The sequence below is a fragment of the Sturnira hondurensis genome, unplaced genomic scaffold (assembly GCF_014824575.4).
Source record: "Sturnira hondurensis isolate 20B ecotype Veracruz unplaced genomic scaffold, ASM1482457v3 Scaffold0005329, whole genome shotgun sequence".
Lineage (NCBI taxonomy): Eukaryota > Metazoa > Chordata > Mammalia > Chiroptera > Phyllostomidae > Sturnira > Sturnira hondurensis.
This window is the reverse complement of record NW_028077960.1, coordinates 13,508,551-13,534,882: the sequence shown is the minus strand read 5'-3', so window position 1 is coordinate 13,534,882 and position 26,332 is coordinate 13,508,551.

Genomic DNA, 26,332 nt, shown 5'->3' with positions numbered 1-26,332 from the left:
TTATTACAGTGATATTTTACTTTGGGCTGTTATTTATACCTGAAAAATAATACTATGACTTGTTTTATTTATGTTCAAGAATGATAAAAAGGAAGAGAAATTGAAATAAATTTTAATTCAAACAAGCAAGTGTTGGAGACGTAATTCCCTAACTATATTAATTAATTTTCAGTGAAATTGATGGACTCCCAGCAACTTGAGATGAAGATGTTAGTTTTCTGATACTTAATCCAAATTTCTCTGCCTCTAACCATATTTGTTGTTAGTTGTAACTTTACAATATGTCATTTGTAGCATTTATTAATTTGAGTTAATAAAAGTACAGATACAGCTAGTATATGTAGTGATTTAGTAAATGATAAGGAAGCATTTTAACTCATTTTGGAAAAGTGAATTAAAGGCATTTGAATAGATATTTTCAAATACTTTTTTGTTTTGTTTATATTTTTACTTTTTACTTTTATTTTAGCAATTATACTTTTACATTGTCCCAGTTTTGCCCCCTTTCCCCCATCCACTCAGTTGCTCTACTCCCTCGGGATATCCCAACACTGTCGTCCATGGCCATGGGTTGTGTGTTTCATACACTGTACTTTACATCCTCATGGGTATTCTGTAACTACCAATTTGTACTTTTTAATTCCTTCACCATTTTTGCCCATCCTTGTGACCCACTTCACATCTGGCAACCATCAAAATATTCTCTGTATACGACTCTATTTCTGTTCTGCTTGTTTATTTTGTGTTTTAGATGCATTTGTAGATAGATATGTATTTATTGCCATTTTATTGTTTATAGTTTAGATATTCTTTACTCTTTACCTTTTCATATAAAACTGGTTCAGTGATAATGATTATTACCTTTAGCTTTTTCTTCTGTGGGAAGCTCTTTATCTGTCCTTTAGTTCTAAAAGTTAGTTTTGCTGGGTAGAGAAATCTTTATTACATGTCCTTGCTTTTCATCACTTTGAATATTTCTTGCCAATCCCATCTAGCCCACGAAATTTCTTTTGAGAAACCAGCTGATTGCTGTATGAGCGTCCCCTTAGAAGTAACTAACTGCTTTTCTCTTACTTCTCTTAAGATTCTCTCTTGGTCTTTAACCTTTGGCATTTTAATCATGGTGTGTTTTGGTGTGGACCTCTGTGGGTTCATCTTGTTTAGGACTCTGTTCACCTACTAGGCTTGCAGGTCTATCTCAATCACCAAGTTAGGAAGCTTCTGTCGTTATTTTTTCAAATAGTCTTCCAATTTCTTGCTCTCTCTCTCTTTCTTCTGGCAACCTCATAGTGTGAATGTTGGTATGCTTGACATTTTCCCAGAGGCTCCTTACACTATCCTCATTTGGGGGGATTATTTTTTATTCTTGCTGTTCTGATTAGGTGTTTTTTGCTTCCTTACGTTCCAAATCATTGATTTGGCTTCCTCTACTGCACTGATGGTTCCATGTAAATTGTTCTTTATTTTAATTAGTGTGTGTTTCACTTCTGACTGGATTGTTTTTACGCTCTTGAGCTTCTCACTAAGTTCTTTGACCATCCTTATAATCAGTGTTTTGAACTCTGCATCTGATAGTTTGCTAGTCTCCGTTTTGTTTAGTTCTTTATGGATTTTGTTCTGCTCTTTCATTTGGGCCACATTTCTTTGTCTCCTTATTCTGTATTTATTTCTGTGTATTAGGTAGAGCTTCTACATCTCCCAGGCTTGGTAGTAGCCTAAAGCAGTAAGTTCCTGTAGGATCCATGGGCACAGGTTCCCCTATGACCCAAGTTGGGCACATTAGGTGCATCCACTGTGTAAGATATGTATACCCTCTCGTTGTTATTGAGCTTTGATTGTTGTTGGCACTTTCAATATTAGCCACCACCTGTTTTCTGTCTGGGGTGACAGAGCATAAACTACAAAGCAATTTTCAGGTTGCTACTACTTGTGCTGGGCTTGGAAGAGCCCACATGAGGCCAAGCTGTGAGCAAAGGCTTGCGGCTGCTAGTGCAAGGGCTGCATCAACCAAGTACAAACCCTCTAGAGGTTTGCTGCTCACTGAAGCCAGATGCTACTTTTTGAAAAAAAATTAGGAAAATCTGAAGCATGAGCCAAGACAAGACATTCATATGGAAAAGCCATTAAAAAATAGCTTGGGTAAGCCCAGCATGCTGAATAAGCCCCTCTGAGGGCAGGTCCTCAGAGAATTACCTGGGTGGGCCAAACAGTGTGAGCCAGGTTGATGAAGTTTCAGATATGGCATCCTTCTGCTACCTCTGTGGCACTGTGGGGTGAGGGCTCAAGAAAAAAAACAACAGTGGCTCCTGCCAACGCTTTGATCTGGGATAAAGCTGCACCGCAGCTCTTGCCCTGCTGCTGGACAGTTCAGTTACTCCCTATATGTCTCTGATGCCTTCACTTGCTGGCCCTATGCTGGAGCTCAGAAGGAGTGAGTCTGAGTCGGTCTGCATATTAGCCTTTGAGGAACAGCCTGGGAATCTAGAAGCTCTGTCTTCTGCTACCTCAATCGCTACTGGTTTTTACAGCCAGAAGTTATGGGAACTACTTATCCTGGCACTGAAACCCTGGGCTGGGGGCTTGATGTGGGACCAGGACCCTTCATTCCTGAGATAATCTTCCCAATTTTTATCCACCACACATGGGTGTGAAATCAGTCCTTCCTGCATATGCACCCCTCCTGCCAGTCAAGATGCAATTTCTTCTATAATCCTGTAGTTGTGAGATTTTAATTCAGCGCAGTTTTTGATGGTTCTGAATGGTGATTGTTCTATAGTTTAGTTGCAATTTTGATGTAGTTGTACAAAGTAGTAAGTTGTGTTTACCTACACCACCACCTTGACCCAAAGCCCAACAACAATCTCAAATACATTTGAGTTCATGCTTTCCACAATATACAAAGATAACATCAACATGTATGGAGGATGTTGATGTAATAAATTAATCTAAAATAGACAAATCATTAGACTATATATTTTAACCCTTGAGTAGTGAAGGTTCTTCCAATAATGCCCCCTGAAAATAGAAACCATTCTATAACAAATATAAAATACCTTCACATGCAAAGAAAATACTATTTGTAAAATGTAAAGGAAAATGACTGAATTTAACTAAGTATTTTTAACTCATATAACAACAGATTATATGAAGACAATGAGAAATTATAAACTGTTAAGGAAAAATAAATGAACTATGTGTATTGACTGACGCTTTCATCATAAATAAGACACACTGACATTCTTACATTCTTCTGACCTTCTGACATTCTGACAATATCACTGAGAAAGGAACCAGAACTCTGAGTCACACTCTGGATTAAAAAGCAAATTTGCATAAAACAAAGTAAAATGTTTATTTATGAGCTCAGGAACTGTAAGAAGTCGTCATATGTGCTAAGAAATCCTTATTGTAACTTTGATGGCTACTATGGCATTCCTTTTTTTCTTTCCTCAGTGTCAAAACTATTTGAAAATACCCTGATGTTCTGAGACATCCTCTCTTGAGGACAATTTTCCTCCATTATATTACTCATAGAAAACCCCATGTACACTGTGTTTCAGAGCAATGGTGAAGGATTGAAAAAAGTCCTTAATCTGCCAAAGGTTCATTCTAGGAGATACATCAATGAAATGTACTTTGCACAATTTTCTTTTCAAGATAAAAGAACTTCAAGATAAAAGTTCTTTAAATGGCAAAAGATGAGACCACCTCCAAATTATCTGAAACACTAAGTGAGAAGCCTATTTTGTTTAATCTCATAATTTTTTGTAGTTGGAGAAGCAAGTGATGAAGCAGCTACTGTACATGCAAATGGTAAACATCTAATTTATAGTTTTCTACCATAGTTTATTGACTGCATGTAAATAAAACAGATATACCCCTATGTACACAGAAAGACTATAACTAACTACGATTATGAACACTTTCTTGATTGATTTAATTATTCTATATTTTAAAAATTTTATGGAATCTTCAAAAGCAAGGAAAGATAAGTCAAACATGCCAGTGAGAGCCATCTCTGATTTTGACAGTTTTTGATAAGATTTCTTCTTGAGATAAATACATATTTGTTATTCACATTTACATTATGTATCACACATACATCATTTACTACATTCTCTCCTCTTTTATTTCTCCTCATTCTTTGTTCCTCCATATTGTTTCCTTATTTTGTTTGCATCAACTACATGAAGTCCTAAGTAAAATCCAGGCGAGAGACAATCAGTTTTTGGCTACCTAGTTTATAGTAGTTATCACCTCCTTAGGATCTAATCCTCCCCTGTGTTTTAATTTTGTAGTAAAATATATTACTCTATTTTGTATTTTTAATAATATGGACTGAAATGCCATGTATTCTGACATTTTGATTTGTCGGGTTTGAATCTGAAACTCCGTATTTATTAGAAACACTATTTCACCAGGAAAACATTTCAATTTTATTTTTGATAAAATGGAAAACCTTTTCCACAATGCAGAGTATAGCTGTGGCAATTAAAGGAGGTACATGCAAATTCAGGCACAGTAATTGAGTTTGGGTAAATATTGATGTTACATATTTGACATCTTTCAAAGCAGATAAATTAATCTTAGTTAATGGAAACTATTGGAAGACTAAAGTGTGACTCATTCCTGTATGAAACAATTGTTGAATATGTTATTGAAAATTATTTCAGCTAAGAAAGTTTTTATAGATATTTGAGGAAGTAAATAATATATAGCAGGTGTAATTTTGATCTCACACAAGTCAAACCGCAGAGGTATTTGCTTTTATCACTTAAGAGTGAGGTTGGTCAAACATGTGGTATAATCAGCGATCATAAAACGGAGTTGAGTAACCATCTCAAGGAGAGTCAAATTGGGCTTTACATTCTCTGCCTTTTAAAAATATTTAGACATGTTAGCTTTCTGAATAATTTAACATTGAGGTTCTAATAATGAATTATTATAAAAACCACAATGACATTTTAGTTAAAGTCTGTTTTTTTATTGAATATGCATATTAGGGAGCTGTGTACCCACCCCCCCAAAATAAAGATTCTAATTCTATAATGGCAATTTTATACTGTGCAATCTACTATTTTTAGTACATGTCCAAAGTTAAAATATATGGAATCCTAAACTTCTACTTACATAATAAGCTATGGAGATGGTGATTTTATTATTGGTAGGTATATAATATAAAAAGTGATATGGCATACTGGGTTTTCTTTCAAGTATAATTTTAACATTTGCTTTGAAAATTCCAGTAGTAATAAGAGGTCATACAGCCATAATTAAATTTTCTAAAACAAAACAATGCATGCACATTGTGGCTCTGTTCTAAAGAATAGCCACTTTCCTTATTTGATCTGTAAAATAAGTAACTGCGTTGATAGTTGGTTATCTTATTGTTTTTCTTTTGGAAATTAGTTCCTATGGCTCCTAGAAAGCAATATCACAGATCTGTAGTATATTCAATGGTTCCCGAGGGCCACTATTTAATCAACTATTTGAAAAATCTACAAAGAACTTTTTTTACACTTTTGTATGGGTGAAGTTTAAAACTGATTAATATTAGCAAAAGTATAAAGACACAAAGCCACTGGTATTCTTTAAAAAACCACAAAGAAAAACAAAAGCATTCTTGAATTAATAGTAAGAAAAGGTGCTAGTATATTTTCTAGACAACACACACAATGAATTCACCTTAGGGATTTCATGTGTGTTGCTCCTGGTATATGATAAAGGAGGGGAAATGACACTAATTGAATGTCTAGCAATTGTCAAAATACATGCTAAGTATTTTCTTTTACATTTAATTAACTTTTATAATAAATCATTAAGGAAGGTATAATTATTGCTATTTTTCTATGTTTTCTTTTTAAATTAAATTTATTGAGGTGAAATTGGTTAATAAGATAATATAGGTTCCGAGAATATATTTCTGTGATGCATTATCTGTATATTGTACTTGGTGCCTGTAACTGAAACACAGGTGCAGCTGCCTGCTTCACCAGAAGCCAAACTTGCGAGACAGATGCTAGTGCAAAAAGAAAGGGGTTTATTCAGGTGCAATTACCTGGGAGAATGGTGGGCTACCATTTCTCCCCTTCTCATGCTGGAGGTGCAGGTGCAGAGTGGAAGGGGAATGAAGGGAAGAAAAAAATGGGACAACTGTAATAGCAAAATCAATAAAATATGCTTTAAAAAGACCTATTCTGTAGACAAGCAATCAATTATTGAAGAGGGGTTACTTAGAAGTGCAGCGGGAATTGTAGTGAAACCTGAAATGGGAGAAATTAAAGAATCCCATGATTTAATCCTGAGCACACCTAACAGTAAAATAAGTTCGCCAAGAAAGCCATTGTCTGGGGAATGCTGACGAAAGTGCTATCAGTCCCAGCATAGGCAGAAGTATAACATTTGTCAAAAATAGCAATACAATAAAACATAACATTTTCACTTAGCTTTGGGAGGCACTGTCCCTTTCCAATTGAGGAATTTTAAATCTCCTTCAGGAGTGCAAGTTAAGCTTTCCCTTGAAGTATCAGCAGCAGCAGGAAGATGTGAGTCCTTCTCAGGAGCAACCCCTTTGTCTGTGTATGGTGGACTGAAGGCTTGATTCCTGTGAACTTTAGGGAAGAGTGATTTGTCATGAGGATGTCACAGGGACTGGTTCATTGCTTGACTAACTTCTGTTCAGGACCTTGAGTCTACCAGGTCTTTAGTAAGACTCAATCTCCTGGCTGGACTGGTTTTAAGGGCTTGCCAGATGGGTAGATAAACTTGAAATGAACAAACTTACACAAAGTTGTTAGTGTTTGCCCTAAATGTTGTACATATTGTTTGATTTTTGATTCATGATGTAAATCTAAAGAGGTTGTTCCTAAAGCAGAAACTTGGAAGGATTTTCCATGAGCTATTTCTCAGTCTTCCCTACGGTTTGGGGTCTTCAAGATGTGTGTAGTTTCCATTGAATTTGTATTGCCTGTCCTATTTTCTGGAAGATTTCTGATGTGAACAGCAGTCCATCATTACTTTGAATACTTGACTATGGTGACTACCACATGTGTTGTTTGTTATTCACTATTCTCTATGAAGCTACTTTTATCTGTATATAAATCCAAGACAGGTTCTTTCAGTAGCTCATCCGATAGATCAAATCTGGAGGCAGCATTTTACGTACCCTCTTTGCCAAATGATTTGGGACTGTGATGGTGTTGAGAAAACAGTCTTCATAAGTATTGCTAGTGGTTAACAAGTCATCTGCATATTAGAGAAGAATTCCTTATTTCAATGTAATATCTCTTAAGTCTCCTGCTAGTATTTTCCTAAATATGGTTGGGGATTCTTAAATCCTTATGGCAACACAGTCCAGCAGTATTGAAACATGGCTTTAGTTTCTGATTCCTGCTATTCAAGGGAAAATAATAGTTGAAACTCTTCATCTATTTAGATGTAGAAAAAAGCTTCCTTCAAATCTAGGACTGAAAAATCATTTGCTATGTTCAGTCACCATGGTCAACAAAGTATAAAAGTATAGGATAAATGTCCTAGACAACATCATTTATGGCCTTAAGTTACTATACAAATTGACATTCATCATAGTGAGCCTTTTTGACTTGCAAAATGGGGCTGTCTTGGGGAGACTGGAAAAATGAAGGTGTTATAGAGAGACTGGGATAGACAAATTAATCCTAATTTTAAGAATTTCTGTAATACTGGTTGAATTCCCTCTAAATCTTCATTTTTATAGGGGTATTATTTCTCCTGTGGGATCTACATCCCTTCTTTTAGGTTCACTTTTATGATTAGATTTTTGCCACCTTAGCTGAGACTCTATTGGCCCAAATAGAGTCAACCTGTTTGTAAATCTGGGGTGGGAAGAGTTCACCTACAGGTCTTTCTGGGCAAGTCAGGAGCACAGGGAGCAGGAGAGTATGTTCCAACAGGACTCCTGAACAATAGTTGCCGCTTCTCAGGGGGTAAAAGCTTTTTGTGCATGCAATTTACAAAGTAAATTTGGCCCAAGAATGAAACGAGGCAGTCTGATTTGTGGAAAAAACTATGTGTAAGTTTTTGATCCACAAACTGACATTCTAGAGGCTAAAGAAATGCCTATTTTTCTGATTGTCTGGCCACTCCAGTAACCCACACTATTGCTCAACTTTTCTTGTTTTTTTTTTTTTTTTTATTGAGCACCGAATATGTAGCTCCTGTATCTGTGAGGAAGTCAATTTCCTTGTTCCCACTGTCAGTTGTACCTGGAGCTCCTGTGGGGAGATAGTAATTGGTCAGGAGTTGTCTAGGGGAGCCTTTGGGCCTCCTCATTCATCATCAGATTGGTCATTCCTTTCTAACATGTCTCAGTGAGGGTTTCTATCTTTGTATTTTTCTTTTTTGAGTTTCAGGCATTCATTTCTTCAATGGTCTTCCTTTTTGCAATAGACACATTGATTGGTAGCTAGTGGGCCTTTCTCTTTTCCTTTTAGGTCCTACTGTTTTTTCTGGTTTCCCTATACTCTTTCTCAGAAATGATGGCCTGCTTTAATTTCCTTGTTTCTTTGACATGGTAACCTTTAAAAGCTATGCCTACCAGCTGGGCAGGATTTATTTCCAATGCACCTTCTAAAGGTTGGAGATTTCTTCTGTTATCTAGGGAACTTTGCTTAATAAAATCATGTTACCATTTGTAGATTTTCTAGTGCATTTTGGTCATCATCAGTGTGTATTCAATAGGTATGATAGATTTTTTTCTAAAAATTCAGAAAAATCTTTTGTTGTTGTTGTTGTTTCTTTTGAATAGCCTGTAACATATTCAGGCTCTTTTGTTCAGGCACTCCTTCTTAAGCCCTTCCAATATGCAACTTTTGTAATGGTCTAGAGAGGCTATGTCTCCACCATCTGGGTCCCAGTTGAGCTGTGTCAAGGAGATCATGGTGGCTGGGTTGGGGGTTCCATTTGGATTCTCTTAATGGAGGCAACGCATCTGCTTACTAGCCTTATTTCTAACTAGCCACCTTTTATCTGCCATTAGCAAGATGTTAAGGAGTGCCTGTATATCTGCCAAATTTGGATAATGAATGGAAAAAATTTAGATAATAAAAAATTGCCATTTTCTGAGGATGCTCTCTATATGAGGTGTTGAAATTCTTACAATTCAGTAAATCTGAAGTGGAAAATAGGGTATGGACCCAGTAGTGACTAGTAGGCTCACCTTCTCAATTTATTCAACTTACAAGGAATTGCCACAAAGGGATTTGCCCCATGATGGATAAGGATGCTTCCTGCCCAGATTGGGTGCCCTGCCAAACAGAGGTGGGACTGTCATCACTCTGGACCCCTTTAAGGGGTATGTTGCAGCAGGGGTGGTACTGGGCTAAATCTTCCTGCTAATACTTGGTCCCCTATGTTCAAGGCTTTAAAGAGACTCATCTCCTCAGTTTCCTTTGTTTCCTGTGTCTTACTATCATGGAGGTATTTTGAAGCCAACTCCTTTCTTTGTATCATTAGTTTGTTTCCTTTCTTCACCAAATCCTTATTATGTAAAGATATAAACTCCTGGACATAAAAAATGTCATTCCATTTTCCTAACAGTTGGCAAAGCAATTTCAATTGTTTGATGGTGTAGTAATTTATGGAACCATTTAGAGCAATTTTTCCACATGTCTAAAGTGTACACAGACCAACCAGTGTCACAGTAGAAAACCAATTCCTTCTTAGTCATTAGATCATGCTGTACCTGTACCAATCTGTTAAAATTTGGCACAATGAATTCCCTTTAGGACTTGAAACAGAATAACCCTTGATGACACAAAAGTACCAACCTAAAATCATGACCATAAAATGACCCCAGACAATGTAGGGATGTATTAATGAAACTTGGATCCTTAATTTGATTATGAGTCAAAGTGAGTCGTGGTGTCTTATCACCTGCCAACCACTACTTCCCAGTCATAAGACCTGAATGTTTTGGGGGGCTATGTTCCAGAGCACCCCATATATATATAATGTATGTATATAGCCTCAATAAACCCTCTGAACACTCATATCCAGTGGGCAGTTTAATCATCCATTGCATATATGAGGAAATAGAGAAACAAAGATTAAATAGCAATTCACACAGAAAATTTAAAAGGTAAACTTAAATCCTTAAAAGTATGACTTTTATAACCACTACTAACTAATACAGTGGCCAAATAAAAGAAAATCATTAGACAAATAAAGGAGCCCCAGAAAGTGAGCAACAAGAAAGTCATGATGGTAGTGAAGTAAAACATATGTGTCAGGACTTAAAGGTATAAGCCAGTCAGAGAAAGAAAAATATCATATGATTTCAATTATACGTGGAATCTAATGAACACAGAAAACAAACAAACAAACAAACAAAAACAATAGAAACAGACTCATAGATACAAAAACACTGACAGGTAGCTGTCAGAGGGGAAGGGGGTTGGGAGTGCTGGGTGAAAAATGTAAAAAGGCTAAGAAAAATAAACTCATAAATACAAACAGTATGGTTAATATCAGAACTTCAAATGGGGTGAGGGCAGGTCAAAGAGGGTAAAGGAGGGATAGATGGTGACAAAAAGAGACTTGACTTTGTATGATTCACACACAATACAACATAGAGAGGATTTATTAGGGACTTGCACACTTGAATCCTACATAATTTTATTAACTGATGTAACCCAAATAAATTCAATAAAATAATTGCTTTTTAATATTTAGACTCTCTGCACACTTATTTATGAGAGTAGAACAGAATGCAAATACTATCAAACCTGATAGTTTATGAAGTACACATGACTAGAAATGGGGAGGATAATTGGACAAAAAGGTAGAAATAACTATTATTTTCTTTACAATATGAAGGACAGGAATTCCTAAAAATGCCATTAAAATTAGATAAAGGTTATTTATTATGAAGTCAGCAACATAATAAAAGAAGTAAAAGTCAATAAAAACAACTATAAAAGATTTCAACTATCAAAATAAATCTGTTATCTAATAAGGAATATAATGACTACACAGAAAACTAACAGAACACTTCGCTGCCTATTATTTAATATTAGGTCAATAACTCCAGGGTCACAAGAAAAAAAATCAAAAGTCTCTATTTAATTGTACAAAATGTTGTAACCTTCAGCAAACTTCATATCACCGCTTAAATAACAAGTTTAAATTCAGTATTGCAATCATTTATTTCTTGACAAAATATAAGAGGAAGGAAAATGTTCCTTTTTGTAAATGGATGAGACACTTACTGTGACAGAGCTAATTAGACTCTTGGGAGAATTTATGCACAGCTAATAAGATGTGGAGCTAAATGTTGTCTTAATTTACCCTCAAGCTCTCAAAAAAAATTTGTTCATTCAAGTTGCACTAATTGAGCCAATAATCATTAACCCCTCTTTTCTGGATATATTCCTTTGCTAACACACAAAAACTAAGCTAAATTTTTCCCAAAGAGCAAAATTTGGTTTGTTTTGTTTTCCACGCATCTTTAAAAATGTATGCAAAGTGCATTGTATTTAAGATAAACAGATGTTCAGAATTGAAGAACATAATTTACTCTTTATGGCACTTTATTGATTTTTACCTTTTAATATGGCATAACAGAGTAAAATGATTAATAATTATTGGTATTATCAAGTAGGTTAAATAAGTATGACCCCAAAATATTTGTGAGAGTGTGAAATAGAACACCCCCTGATGTGTGGCATTCTCTTTAAAACTCAAAACTTTTAATATTCTTTGATTCACTTCTTTTTTTTTTCATTGTTTTTCAACTATAGTTGTCTCTATTTTCCTGCTGACACTTTCCCTCACCCCACGCACCCCCACCTCCAACCCTCAATCCTTCTCCCCTTTGGTTTTGTCCATGAGTCCTTTATACATGTTCCTTGATGACCCTTTCCTTTCTTTCTCATTGTCTACTTCCTCCCTCTCTTCTGATTACTACCAGTTTGTTTGTTATTTCAGTGGAACTTGAGAGCATTATGCTAAGTGAAATAAGCCAGGTGGTGAAAGACAAATACCACATGATCTCACCTATAAGTGGAACTTAATCAACAAAACAAACAAGAAAGCACAATATAATCAGAGACATTGAAATAGAGAACAAAGTAATAGTAACCAGAGGGGAAGGAGGAGGGATATAATAGGGAAAGAAGAGGAAGGGTGGTGAAGGAATATGTATAAAAGACCCATGGATAAAGCCAAAGACAGGTAGGGTTGAAGGTGGGAGGTCGGGGTGGGTGGGTTTGGGGGGAGTGGTGGGGGAAAAATGGAGACAACTGTATTTGAACAACAATAAAAAACAAACACAAAAAATAAAAGATAAAAAAATCATGCTACTAATCGGATTTCATGTACATATACCTAAATTGGATCTGATTTACATATTATATTACATCTACAAAATTGATGTAGTTTTAGGTTTATCACCTGGAAATAATGTTTTCAATTGGACATAACATTTGTATCTGGTCAGATTTATATCAAGCTAATAACTATGGCCATGTTTTTGATGGTGAGACTGGATAGACTTTTATTTCCTAGTATGAGGATACTTTTATTGCTTGAAAGGCTTACTAAGAATATATGTCACTTTAAAGACACAAGTTATTTTAATTTTGTATGATAATCGAAGAAGTTTAAATTAATTGAATGGTTAATTGTAAAGTTTGATTAATATCAAAGAAACTGATGCATTTCATTTATGTGATAAAAGTTGAATTATACTATTTTGATGTTAAAAATAGGCATGTAAAATAATGTTTTTAAGAATACATACTGATGAAGTAAAACAGCATAGAAAGGAAAACAATGGATAGCTAACGATAGGCTTCAGCAAGGTTATTATGACAAACCAGAGTAGAATGCTGGAGAGCTGCAGATTTAGACACAATTTATTGTCTGTCATAGGTTATGCTGGGTGGCAATTTCAAGGTTAATTACTATATTATTAAAATAGGTTATAGAGGGGAAAGGGAGCACCCATAAATCAGTAATTTTGAGTGTTTCATTTACAAAGGCTTGAGTTACAAGAGAAAATGTTAAGAAATTCTTATGTGAAACTAATACTCTAAAGCATTCTTTAATATCCTTATTGTTTTGAACATTAAAGATTTTCTATTAAATCCTACCATATATACACAGAATAGAAATGAGAAATACTTACTACAAAATGTTAGTAGTAATTTTACATAGATAATATGTTTAGACAGGTTTTCTAAAATGTTTAAATTTTAACATTTTTCTAAATATTAAATGTTTCTAAAATGTTTAAATTTTCTATAATAAATATGTACAATTCATCTTGAATTTTAAATATTCAATGAAATACATTTGTATTAAAATACTTTAAAATTTAAACTACAAGGAGTTTTTCTAGACATATTTGATAAATGTCATTGGAATTTATCTACAATTCTCTTCTATTCTCTTTGATATCTCAGGAGAGGCTAATGAAGGAAAATGAGTCTCTTTACTATAAATTTTAGTTATAGTTAAAAGGGTGTTTAATAATGTATATAGAATATCTCTCCCATTGACCATACACCAAGGTCACTCTAAGCATTTTTACTTTCTGTGAAGGGATTTCACTCAAGTTATCATTTGAAAAAGCCAAAAACTATTTTTACCCCAGATTTACTAGCACCATTATCTTCAAATATTAAATTAAGTTTCATGAAAATAATCTATGTTATACTCATTGAAAAATACCAGAAAATCTGACTTCCATAACTCTGAGGTGATTAGCAGATGCATATTTTGCATTTATATATATTCCCTAAGACACTGTGAATCAAGTGTATTTAACAAAAAATATGGATTTTTGGAGAATTCATAGCTTAGGGAAGTAGGACATGTGGCCAAATACAGTGTACCATGCTATCTGCTACAACAGAAGTATCTATAGAGTTGATTGGAATTGCTGTGAAGTTGTTGTGGGTAAGCAACCTTCACAGAAACACGAATAAAAAGTCAGGTTTTCAAAAATAAGAGACAAACTTTTCCAGATTTGATGAAAAGGAAAGGATATGTCCGTGAAAAAGTTTAATACCTTCAAAGCCACAATACAAGCATGTAGATATTCATAAATTAATTAAACAAATATGTATAAAGTTCTTAGCATATGTAAAAAACTCTATTAGGATTAAATAATGCATAAATTGCAATCCGTAAGTGTCTAAGAACAATGTCGCTAAGAGGAAGGCAACATGGAAACATACACCCAGTAGAATTTTATAAATTTCTGCGACAACACTATGTTCTGCACTTTACAGGGTCTACTAGAGCAAAGGGGAGACAGTGGTTAACTCTCTTTTGAGAAATCTGGGCTCTTTTACTGAGGAATGGATTTTGTGTTGGATATTGAAAGAAATACTGATCTATAAACATACACTAGGCAGTAGAAGGCAGGCATAGATGAGGATTCTCTTAATGAAAAGGTAGGGATAAATATATGGAGTCTATTGCTTGACTGGTCTTCCATCTTCTGTGATCATGCATCCACAGTCTTTGCATTGTGCAATTTGGACAGATACATTCATATTATAATAAATGCTGGTATATTGCAGCCCCAAATGGACAAGGAAACAGAAAAATCAAACAATATGTAACCTAAATATACCCATTTTTTATATTTATAAGTAATGTATATCTACTACTGCATTTCTGGGAATACACTATGGGACATTTTTTGACATAGGAAGGAGATTCAGTCAATAAACCAAGAAGTGGATTCAAGCCCTGGCTGGCGTAGCTTAGTGGATTGAGCGCGGGCCTGCGAACCAGACGATCGTGGTTCGATTCCCAGTCAGGGCACATGCCTGGGTTGCAAACCGGTTCCTTGCAGGCTAACTACCAGCAGGGGATGCATAAAAGGCAACCATACATTGATGTTTCTCTCCCTCTCTCCTTCCCCTCTAAAAATAAATAAATAAATAAATAAATAAATAAAAATTAAAAAAAAAAAAAAAGAAGTGGATTCATTTGGTGACCCCATCAGATGTCAAACCTACTGGGGTTTGACCTTGGAATTTCCAGCCTCCAAAACTGTGAAAAATAATTTTTAGTAAAAATAAATATCTAAATAAGAAATAAATAGCATATTGCAATTTTTTCTCATTATAAAAGTCTTTGGCTGTGTTCTATGTTTTAGTTTATTAATGTATGCAATTATGCTTTAATAATAATGCATTGTATTCTCAAGAAGAGATTTATTTTTAACTATGATAGGTACAAACCTCTATTTCAAATTGTCTTTTTTTATAACTCCAATTCTTTTTGTCAACTTCTTGTCTAATCTGATTCTATAGTATTTTTTAATCTCATGTAAACATAACCAATAACCTATCGGTGCTTTTCGTTTATTTATAACTCTCATTTACATTGTATGCATTGTGTTCTTCCTCTAGTTCATCTTTTCCCAGATACCTGATCTCACAAGGGTTAAAATGAGATGTTTTGGTTTCTTAAACTCACATACTTGGGACATACGAACTAAAATACACTACATTAAAACAGGTGTAGATACTACACCCCTCTATGTCGGAACTTCCACTCTTCCTCATATGCAAGAAATATATAGAGGCTACATATAGATTAATTATTTTCTAATAAATATCAGCATATTAAACATATCTTAAATTTGCTTATTAATTTCTATCAAAATACTCTGAAGTGATATTATTCTCAGTCTTCACAGTATTGCACTAGAGTATGTGGGGTTAATGGCAAAGAATTGTGATCAGATCTCATAAAGCCATGCATGATGTGGTTGGTAGCTTAGATTTTATTTGCAGTCAATAAGAGTGAATACAAATATGTTTTAAAAAGTAGTGACATGACAAAAGTCTTTTGGTTGGATGGACAACGCTGGAACAAAGGAAGGTGAAATAAAAAAAGTGAGTCAGTTGCGTGGTTCAAAATGTTCTCCCTGTCCTCATGTTCCCCAACTGCTCTGTAGGACCCCTGACCCCTATCTAGGTCACATGGTTTCTTTTTAAGAATCTTTTGAAGAAAAAGAGTAATACCAACATTTCATTAGCATCAGTTTGCCAGTTCCCCAGAAAATCATTGAGGACATTGAGGAACTGAGCAATGTAAACTATGAAGAGGTAAGGACGAAATGACATATGATTAGACAAAAAGTCCTGAGTTTCTGAAAAATGTGTGGCATATGGAAGGGCAGACTTTGAATATAGACTGCCTGATTTGCCCAATTCAACAATAAAGCCTATTTTCATGGAAATCTGTAAGTTATTATCTCACTAAATTCAGGAAGAGATCAATCCAATTGAGTCAGAAGGAATGTGCCTCCCCCAAAGCTCTTTCATAACTATAACTAGAGAAAAGTGAAAAATTCACACAATGTTGAGGCTCAGTCTCAGGAGCTCTCTTCCTTGGCCGGCAGTGATGAGGAACATTCAAGCTTTTTGCCTCACACAGAGCTTTATTCTGAAAGAATAAATCTGCTGGTAATGATTGCCCAGTTCACATTTTCACATGAAACCATAGCCATCAAAAGGATCAGAGTCCCATTTCATAATTGTGTACTGGAAGAGAGATGTCAGGCCAATGAGCACAAAATATGAGGGGGGACCCAAAAACTGGAATTTATTTATTAAAAACTGTGTACTTATTTTTACATTTGCACTTTAGTCACTTTTTAAGTACGCTCAATGTGATATACCACACCTACTGAGATGTGTTTTCCACTGCTCAAAACAGTTTTTGAACTCATCAATTTTGATGTCTTTTCGTGCTTCTGCTGTTTTTTGTTTCACCTCTTTCACATGGGCAAAATGTTTCCCTTTGAGGGCTTTTTTTTAATCCAGGGAAACACACAAAACAAAGTTGCTTGAGGAAAGATGGGGTGAATAGGAAGGGTGGGGCACAGGGGTTTTGTCATTTTTTGGTCAAAAACTTTTGAATACTCAATGTGGTCTGGGCATCTGCGCTCATAAATCACCCATCATAAAATGGGCAAATACTTTGAGTCTTCCAAAAAAATTCACCAAAGCCGAAGGGAGCCTCTCACTGTTTTGGATGGGTTCCTGGAACACTCACCTGTCAGGGGAAGCCCGTACAACGAGTGGCCCACCCTCCTGAGGATAATTTTAGTTTTGGGGGGTTCCTCCCTCATAAACTAAGAAAATGCTCAGAAAAATTTCAAGTCCATTCTTGTGAATATGCAAGTGGCTGAGGATTATGTCACTTCAGCATGTGTGACTTTGCCGGTAAGTGTACTACTTTTAATAATTAAAAATTATTAAAATGTAGATCTTTCCCCAAACTATTCTTTTTTCCACATCATTTTATTTACATCATAGAATCTTTTGGAGCTCTCCAGGAATTGAACCAACTTCCATGAGTTCACGAAATAAAAGGCACTGTAAATTTAGAATGAATGATCTCTTTTTAGATGAAACTCATTCAACATTTATCAAATATACTAATGACAAACATGTTATTAACAGCTGGGGACAAAAAGAGCAAATGCAAATGTAAAAGAGCAAATGCAAACATAAAAAGAGTGTGACATTCCCAACTTGATGTTTCTTTGTGTTTGTACTAAATTTGCTGTGCTTCAGAGAGCCTTCTTTCTGCTTACAAGCCTAGGAGCCAAGGCTGAGTTTTATATTCAGTTGGAGAAGGCAACTGACTATAAGAAAAAACTTTAGGTACTCTTAAGGTGTCCTCAAAATTAAAAAATGCCATCTTTGTTTACAAATATAATGAGCCCTTAAACTCCTGGAAGGACTTGACATTTTCGATGATTGCTTTAAACATATAATTTGCATTAGTTTATTTTGTTGGTTATATTCCTCTTATAAGTGGGATAAGATCGTATTTGTCTTTCACTGACTGGCTTATTTTACTTAGCATAATGTTTTTCATGTCTCTTATGACATCACAAAAGGTAGGAATTCCTTTTTTCTGCTGTCTGGTAGTCCATTGTGTAAATGGAGCAGTTTTTAAAAATACATAGGACCAAAGACATGGAACAATTGAATAGACTGACAGCTGTGAAGGGGAGGTGTGAAGTGGGGACTCACTGAAAGAAGGTGAAGGGATTAATCAGAGAATGTAGGAGTAAATGAAGGACCCATGGGCCTGGACAATGGCGTAGGGACTGACTGTGGAAGTGGAGGACAGAGTGCTTGGAAGAGGGAGAAGGAAAAATTGGGACAACTGTAATAGTATAAACAGCAAAACATTAAAAAATAAAAAATAAAATAAATTGAAGGAATAAAAACATATAACTCTCTCTTCCCTGATTTCTATACTAAACTCTCCCAATTTTACCACTGCCGTAACTAAACTATTTCTTTTTGGGACATTGTTCTGTAGATGTGGTTTTCCTTTAGTTTCAAGTCTTGCCATTTTGTACTTTTGAATTCCATATTTTTTGTGAAAACCTCTTCTCACAGATTACTCCAGTTTTGCTTATAAGCATACATTCCTTCCCTCACACATTTTCATGCCTCATAACATTATTTCAAGGTTAGTGAAATAATGTTTTTTTTATTTCTCCTTAAACTTTTTGGGTGGTCTAGAAGAGAAGATGCTCACATTCTGTTGATAAATTAATGTGTAAGGTTATCGAGGTCTCATTTTCATGAATTTAACAATGACATATTAAAAATAGTGGCCTTGAGGACGCACATGTCAGTTGGTATGTAATGTTACCCTGTGACAAACAGGTCAAGCAAAAACACAAAATCCTAATAATACAGATGGGCCTTAAAAATGATCTAAATCTATTCTAACATTAAAGGCCTTGAAGGTTAAACAGAAAATCTAAGGAGCCACAATGAATTAATATTAGATATGAGGCGAGTATTATGTCTCTGTAATCAAATTCCTATGCTCTGTCACTCAGCAACGGGTCGTCAGGAAGAGTGGCATAACATTAAGAGTCTAGGATGGTTACAAGGAATAGGCATGTGTCACTGTTTCTTACCAGTTCCTTACTGCGTCATTTCCAGACACAGATCTCCTTATGGATAACACAAAAGAAATTGTTGAGTATAGTGGTTGAAGCAAAAATTATACAGCTCTCGAACAAAGGAATTATGTTTTTGAGGAATATTGTTAGTGATGATCCAAGGATAATCATCACAAGAGAAACATTTGTTGAACAATTTCTTGCCCTAACTATGTCTTCAGATTTTCCCTATTTCACCAAATATTCAGATATTAAAACACACAAAAACATATTTTAATAGTGGTTATAGGTGAATTATTTTATTTAGTAATAGTCCATCTATTAATAGATCATCAGATTATATTTACAGTTCCAATGTGAAAATAACTCAGAAATAATGATTGAGTTTTGGAAATCAGCCATTTGTTATGGATTCAGAGGGGGAAAGTTTTTGCAGAGTGAGTCATAAAGGATACTAATCACATTAATTTTACAACATGCGAGATGTTACAAAATCAGGAGGGCTGGTAAAACATTTTGTGATCTGGTAAATGTTTTTCTTCTGTTTGCATAATTGACTACTGCCATTAAATAAATGTGTTTTAAAAAGCCCCATACCAGAGAGTGTAAAATGTAATATGAGAGCATCATAAGCCAATTAGAGCAAATTACTGCCAAGCAAGGCTATTATATTTAGGCTTAAATATATATTATGCAATGGATTTATTTTTCTGCCACATTATTACAGGTTAATCAAATGTAGGGCAATAATAAAAAAATGAAGAACTTATACAAGACATTTAACTTGCGTGGCAATATGATTTAACGGATGGAAGAACATATTTTCTTAAAGAAGATGTATGTTCATAACAATCTTTATCCATGTTTTTGCACACTAAAATATTGTTGTTTTTAAGATAAATAAGTTTGTATGTGGATATTACGGCTCAATGTTCATTTTCATGCATTTTATTATCTGATTATCACAATTGCTCAAGTCATCTTGTGCAATATTTTTTTTAACTCAAGAGGAAACGCTCAGAGCTAAGTTACATGCCTTTTTATTTTATTACCCATCTGAGAGTATGTAAGTCTTTATGTGTATCAGCCTATCTCACCTACCTATCCTCTATCTATCTATCATCTACTTATCATCTATCTACTCACCTATCTATCTACACACACATACTTGGGAATAAATTTTATATTTTATGCCTCCAGAATGCTAAAATAATTTATTCAATGTGGCAATGAATAAAATTAACCTCTTGAATATCATCTAATAATACATATCATTACACTGTATATTAAGAGCAGAGGATTAGTGACATTAATTATTTGAGAATTCAGATATCATGGGCTTTATATTAAATATTAGAATGTATTTACTATTAACATTGCATTATTTTTAAATGTCCTTAATTTTAAAATATTTTTATTGCAAGGTGCATATACCTGCATATTATATATAACAAACAAGTGAGACATGGAGTTATACACAAACACATCTATCTTTTTTGTGTGACTTATCTCCCTTTCACCACACCATCTCTCCCCTTCCCTTTACTTGCTTATCATCCAGCCAAAGTGATTTATGTTAACATCTTGTTAAAGATCCAATCATAAGTACTCCATAGTCATATAACCAAATAGCTAGACAGTAATACACATGCATCCATGTGTATGTAATTATTTTAGAAAGAAAAATTTGGTATGATTTGACAAAAAGTATCCATATTACACACATTACTCTGAATCTTGCTTTTTAACCCAATGGTGGTTCATAAAAGTTCTTTCAAATTTACTAGCCGAGATTTAATATATTCTTTTGTAATAACTGTATAATTTATTCTAGCATATTATATACAACTATGCCTTTAATGATTAGTGGTCAAGTTGCTTACAGTTTTTAGTCATTCTAAATGATGGTGCAAAATCCATCCCTATACACATACCATTAGTTAACATTTGATTTCTATTAAGTAAATTATATATAGCAGGATGTTTAAATCCAAAAGCATGTATATTTTTAAATGTATGAGACATTATAAATTTATTTCTGTAAAGGCTATACCAGATTTATTTTGGTTATCATTTCATAATGCATACAGATATTGGGTCATTATTTTGTATACATTGTTTATCATAGACTATAATTTAATTTTTATTGTTTACACTATTACAGTTGTCTCCGTTTTTCCCTTTGCCCACCTCTAACCAGCCATCGTCCCCTCCCTCCCTTCGGGCCATCAGCACACTGCTGTCTCATGTATATGTTACCCATATTTGTTCCTTGTCTAATCCCTTGCCTTCTTTCATCCAGTCTTCCCCAACCTCTCCTCTCTGACCACTATGATCTCACTTATATGTAAAGTCTAGTGAACAAAATGGACTATAATTTAAACCAAAATTTCTAATATCCATTTTTTAAAAAAATAGTCACCTAGAATTGTTATAATTAATGTTGTTTGTTTTTAACTTAAGTGGTGATGGGAAAGTGGAGACAACTGTACTTGAAAAACAATTAAAAAATTAAAAATATACATACTAAAATAGCACATAATAAAAAAATAATTGGTTTCCTTTCACAGTTTTAATTTGATATGTGTAAATTTTTTCAATACATGAGAAAGTGTCCAATCTTCAGGTTAGTTAATTTTCAAATGGTGCCATCATTTTTATGTTATATTATTTTTAATATATGTCTACTAAAATTAATATAGAAGAAATGCAGGTCAATTTTAGAAATTTGCTTAAAATAAGAAAGAAATAATATAGTTATATAATTTTTACCTTTCTTTTTGTTTGAGTGGCATATGACATTTATTGATTTGGAAATATCATACCAACATTGCATCCCTGGAATAACCCCATGTGATCATGGCTTATAATCTTTTTAATGTATTGCTGGATCCAATTTTATTAATATTTTGTTGAGGATTTTAGCATCTATGTACATCAAGGTTATTGACCTATAATTTTCTTTCTTTGTAGTGTCTTTATCTGGTTTTAGAATCAGGACAATCTGGTCTTGTATGATAATCTTGGGAGTTTTCTTTTCTCTTGAAGTTTCGGAAGAGTTTGAGAAGGATAGGTGTTTCTCTTTTTCTCTTTCTTTCTTTTTCTTTCTTTTTTTTTTTTGAGTGATTGGTAAAATTCTCCTGTGAAATATCTAGTCTAGGACTTCTGTTAGTTGGGAGTGTTTTGATTACTGCTTCAATTTTATTAGTTGTAATCTGTCTATGCAGACTTCCTGGTTTTTCTTGATTCAATTTTAGAAAATTATATGTTTCTAGGAATTTATCCATTTTGTCTAGATTGTCCAATTTGTTGGCACATAGTTTTTCATAATATTTTCTTACAATCCTTTGTCTTCCTGTGATGTCAGCTGTTATTTCTCCTCTATCATTTCTAATTTTATGTATTTGAATCCTCTCCTTTTAAAAATATTTCTGACTCTGGTTAAAGTTTTGCAATTTTATTTATCTTTTCAAAGGATCACTCTTGTTTTCATTGATGTTTGCAGTTTTATACTTTATTTTCTTTATTTTTACTCTGATCTTTATATTTTCTACTTTCTACTCACTTTGGACTTTCTTTGTGGTTCTTTTCATGTTCCTTTGACTATAAAGTTAGATTGTTTAGTTGAGATTTTTCTTTTTTCTTGAGGTAGGCCTATAATGGTATGAATTTCTTTCTTAGGACTGTTTTCACTGTATCCAATAGATTTTGAATGTTGTGTTCTCATTTTCATTTGTTTCAATGTATCTTTTGATTTTGCCCTTAATATCACTGTTAAGCTGTTTAATGTTTAGTAACATGTTATTTAGCATCCATGTTTTTGTGTGATTTTAGGGGTTTCTTTTGTGATTGATTTCTAGTTTCATAGCATAGTGGTCAGAGAAGATGCTTGATATGATTCCAATTCTCTTAAATTTATTGAGACTTGTTTTGTGTCCTAACATGTGGTCTATGCTAGTAAATTTTTTATGTTCACTTGAACAATGTATATTCTACTGCTTTGGGGTGAGATGCTCTGTAGACATAAATTAAATCTATCTATCTAGTGTGTCACTTAAGACCACTGTTTTCTTGCTGATTTTCTGTCTGGAAGATCTATCTATTGATATCAATGAAGTGTCAAAATTCTCTTCTATGTCTGTATGATTGTCAGTATCTTTATGTCCATCAATATTGGATTTATATATTTACATATTCATGTGCTGGGTGTATAAATGTTTACAAGGTTTGTAGTTTGTATCCTACTGTTGAATTGTTCTCTTCATCAATATGTGGTATATTGTCTCCTACTATAGAGTTTGTCTGATATAAGTATTGCTACCCTGGCTTTCTTCTTTCAATTTGCATGAAATATCTTGTTCATCTTTTTCTTCTTAGTCTAGGTGTATTTCTATTTCTGATTTGGCTTTCTTGAAGACAGCATATACATGGGTCTTATTTTCATATCCAGTCAGCTACCCTGTCTTTTGAATGGAGCATTTGAGCCATTGACATGTAAAGTGATTTTTGGTAGGTCACTTTGTGCAAAATGTATTTGCCATTTTAATCTTTTAACTATGTTTCCTTGTTGTCTCATCTTTCCCATACCTCTCTCCTCCTGGTCCTCCTCCCCATCCTGGCCCTCCTCCTCCTCCTTCTTTCTTCTATCAGAAAGCTTTGCCCTGGCTGGTGTAGCTCAGTAGATTGAGTACAGGCTGCGAACCAAAGAGTTGCCAGTTCAATCCCTAGTCAGGGCACATGCCCGGGTTGCAGGCTGGGTCCCTAATGGGGGCCAAGTGAGAGCCAACCACACATTGATGTTTCTCTCCTTCTCTTTCTCCCTCCCTTGACCTCTGTCTAAAAATAAATAAATAAAATCTTTTTAAAAAGATTCCCTAAAAAAAGAAAGAAAGAAATCTTTAATGTTTTTTGTAATACTGGTTTTTGGTTGTAGTGGATTTCTTTCACTTTTTCTTGTTTGGGACACCCTTTATTTCTCCTTCAGTTTTTGCTCGTTTGTTTTTTATTTATTTTTTAAAATTATTTTACTGTTGCTCAATTACAGTTGTCTGCATTTTCCGCTCACCACTTCCCCCCACCCCAGCCAAATCCTCCTCCCTCCCTTGCTTCTACCGCCCCCCCCCACACTTAATTTTTGTCCATGTGTCCTTTACAGTTGTTCCTGAAAACCTCTTTCCCCCATTTCCCCTCCGACCTCCCCTCTGGTTACTGTCAGATTGTTCTTAATTTTAATGTCTCTGGTTATATTTTGCTTGCTTTTTTCTCCTTTGGTTTTAAGCAACAGTTTTGCTGGAATAAGAGTCTTTGTGTAGGTCCTTGCTTTCCATCACTGAATATTCATGCCAATCTCACCTAGCCTGCAAAATTTCTGTTGAGAAATCAGCCAACAGTTTTATGGGGGCTCCCTTGGTAGGCATCTGTTTTGTCTTGCTGCTTTTAAGGTTCTCTCTTTGTACTTATCTTTTGCCACTTTAATTATGATGTGTCTTGGTATGGGCCCCTTTGGGTTCCTCTTGTTTGGGACTCTTGGCACTTCCTGGACTTTAGTGTGCATTTTCTTCACCAGGTAATGGAAGTTTTTGGTCATTATTTTTTCAAATGGGTTCTCAGTCCCTTATTGTCTCTCTTCTCCTTCTGGAACTCTTTCAATGAGAATGTTGTTACACTTCATGTTGTGCTAAATGTCCCTTAAACTAGCCTTGAATTTTTTTTTAAACTTTTCCTGCTCTAATTAGGTGTTTTCTGCTACCTTGTCTTCAAATTCATTGATTCAATCCATTGATTAATTCAACTTATTTCTATTTAGAGTCCTTCTGTTGTAATTGAGTATTGGTTGCTATTTGCCTGTTTATGTTGATTCTAAGCCTGGCTGACTACAAGGATCAACCCCGAGCAAAGTGTACAACTCCCAAGCAAAGTGTACAAACTTCTGGACAAGAGCTCACTACACAAAAAGGAATTCACCTCACCAGGGTCTGGTGCCTGGCAAGATCACCCTTTGGATTTGTTGCATATGTTGTTTGTTAAGCTAATTGGATCCTGCTTTGATGCTGCTTGAAGTTGGCCATTGAGAGTGTCTGTACTGTCCTTGTTGGAGGGACTCTGATGTATATCAATGTCAGATGCTGGCCCCAAGCCCCAATGTCAGATGACTGTCCCCAGGCAACCTATTTAAAATACAAGTCATTCCACAGATTGTAGCAGCCTTGCTGGCCCTACTGTGTGTGTAGGGATAACTGGTGTTCACCAGACTGATACAGGTTCGAACTCAGTGCTAGTCCTGGGACTGAGGTTACTCAACAAATGTCCCAGGGTATACCCTAGGTAACTATGTCCATGCTCGGTTCCAGCAGAATTTTGTAGTGGAATGGAATTTCAAGGAGTGGACAGGATAAGGCCAGCAATGTTTAATGTATCCAAACCAACCCAGACTTTGTGAAAGGAAGATTCTGCACTGGTTGGCCAATTTGAAGTGAAATGGCTCCTCAGTAAGAGCCACACAATTCAGTCTGTCTCAGATTCTACTGGAAACTGAGTTCAACAAGGTGGGGCCTCAGGAGTTGTGATGGTGGGGTTAATTGGTCTTCTATGAAGGGTGAAGCCCTGGTCAGGCTTGGGCAGTGACCCCTTTGTCAGAGCCACATATTCAATCTCTCTTGAATTTTTTACATTTTTTCTCCTGAGTATATTTTTATTGATTTTAGAAAGTGAGGAAAGAGGTAGTAGAAAGAGAGAGAAAGAGAGAAAGAGAAGGGAGAGGAAGAAGCATCAATGTGAGAGAGAAACATCTATTCTTTGCCTCCCAAATGCACTCTGACTGGGGATTGAACCCACAGCCTTGGTATGTGCCCTGACCATAGCTTGAATCCACATCCTATATGGTAATGGATGATACACCGATCAACTGAGGCCCTCAGCGAGGGCAATCTTGTTTGGATTCTGCCCAGACCCCTGGGAAACCAGAGCTCAGCAGCGAAGTGTGACTGATATCAGCAGTGTGGCCACCAGGATCCCAGACGGCAGGGCTTGAAATCACCCATGAACGTGAATTGCCAGTAATGTTCATAGAGAATTGGGGGAAATGGTTCTCACATCAAAGCCACACAACTCAGTCATTGACTCCTGAGTTTCTCTGGATCTCTAACTCCCAGCCCAGTAAGTGAACTCCTTAGCACAGTATGAGCCTTGCAGGTAGAGTGTACAGAGAACAGAGCTATTGCTTTTCCCAAAGCTGATGCCATGTGGAAGTGAGTGGTTCACACAGGAAAGATGGCTTCTACAGTATTGGAGAGAGACTCAGCACCCAGATCCTGGCAGCTGTGCCCCAGCTCTCTCCCAGAGCCACAGATCCCCATTTTTCCTCCCAGATCCTAGTCCACTCTGCGCTTC